The 1645-nt window shown below is 52.5% G+C and overlaps 1 pseudogene across 1 annotated transcript; it reads left to right on the top strand.

The window, feature by feature from the left end:
• Positions 1-373: 373 nt before the first annotated feature.
• LOC105818321 lies at positions 374-1168 on the top strand (annotated as a pseudogene). The gene has a single exon (XR_001137882.1). The product of XR_001137882.1 is annotated as a eukaryotic translation initiation factor 4E-binding protein 1 pseudogene (transcript).
• The last annotated feature ends 477 nt before the right edge of the window (positions 1169-1645 follow it).

Raw genomic sequence — 1645 nt, 5'->3', positions numbered from 1 at the left:
TTTTGGCTAAGATCAAGTGTAGTATCTGTTCTTATCAGTTTAATAAAAAATTAAATTAAAAAATCCAACTTTTAGGAGAGTTCCCTTATCCTCAGTCAACACTTTGGCTAATCTGGGTTGCTTGCCTAAGGGCACAACCCAAACCTTTATCCTGAAGAGGTCTTAACCCATAGTTTCCTCACCGTGGTTGGGCTGTGCTTGCTGCAATTAGCTTTTCACTATCACCACTGGACACAGAAGCACCATGTTAATAAGGGTTGAGTATCCCTACCTTTATAACAACTCTTTTTTTGCCTGCTGGCTCACTGGCATAAGAAGTCCAAAGTGACCAAGGTGAAAGTTGTAGCTTTAAATTCAAGCTTTCTGGAGAGGGTTGCGGGTGCAGCGCAGGAGACCATGTCCGGGGGCAGCAGCTGCAGCCAGACCCCAAGCCGGGCCATCCCGGCCACTCGCCGGGTGGTGCTCGGCGACGGCGTGCAGCTCCCGCCCGGGGACTACAGCACCACCCCCGGCGGCACGCTCTTCAGCACAACGCCAGGAGGTACCAGGATCATCTACGACCGGAAATTCCTGATGGAGTGTCGGAACTCACCTGTGACCAAAACACCCCCGAGGGATCTGCCCACCATTCCCGGGGTCACCAGCCCTACCAGTGAAGAACCCCCCATGGAAGCCAGCCACAACCACCTGCGAAACAGCCCGGAAGACAAGCGGGCGAGCGGTGAAGAGTCACAGTTTGAGATGGACATTTAAAGGCCCAGCCAGCGGACCGAGCATTGCCTGTGGGCCCTTGGGCCCTTTTCAGGAGAAGAGTCAGCCCAGCCAGGCCTTGTGAAAGTTACCATACCGGGCAGGCATCCAGCGTGGGGCCGGACGCCCCAGCCCTCTGCTCCCTCACTCAGGGCACCTGCCCTCCCTCCCTCCCGTGAACACCAGCAGATACCTCCTTATGCCTGCGTCCACCCCAAGGGGGGCGACTCCCGTGCGCACACCCTGCGGCCGAGTGCCAGGAAGTGGACAAGGACGAGCCCTTCTGATCGGTCATCCGGCTCTCCCAGCCCCGTCCTCTGGGGGCACACCCACCCCTTCCCTAGGCTGATGTGCCTGGGAAAGCTCCCCTCCCCTTCCCCAAGAGAGGAAATAAAAGCCACCTTCGCCCTAGGGCCAAGAAAAAAAAAAAAAATTCAAGCTTTCTGTGTCCCAGGTGAGTAGAGCAAATCCTACTTTCACAATTTGTTCCCAGATCCATGTATTCGAACTATTTGGAATATATATCAACATTAGTTCAGCACATAAATACATCCTAGAGGACAGTACCCTAAACCCACAGGATGCTATCTCCACGCTTATGTGTGGGATGAGCCTTTAACAGGCCAATCCAGTTCTGTTTGCAGCAGCTTTTAGATGATGGAGAATATGGAAGGACTAGTGGATTTCGTGGCCATGCTCTCACTGTTGTACTTTATCTGTCATAAAAACGGTCCCTGTTCTGAGGCAATGTTGTATGGAATCCTCTGATAGTATATATGAGGAATTCGGTAAGCCCTGAGATAGAGGTACTGGCAGAGGCATTGTAGGTAGAAACTATTCTGGGGGTAGTTGTCAATCCTAGTAAGAAGGAATAGCTGCCTGCTCCAGGAAGGAA

The sequence above is a fragment of the Propithecus coquereli genome, unplaced genomic scaffold, assembly GCF_000956105.1.
Source record: "Propithecus coquereli isolate 6110/MARCELLA unplaced genomic scaffold, Pcoq_1.0 Scaffold44, whole genome shotgun sequence".
Taxonomy (NCBI): Eukaryota; Metazoa; Chordata; class Mammalia; order Primates; family Indriidae; genus Propithecus; species Propithecus coquereli.
The sequence above is the reverse complement of the archived record's forward strand: the minus strand, read 5'-3'. Positions and strand labels throughout refer to the sequence as shown.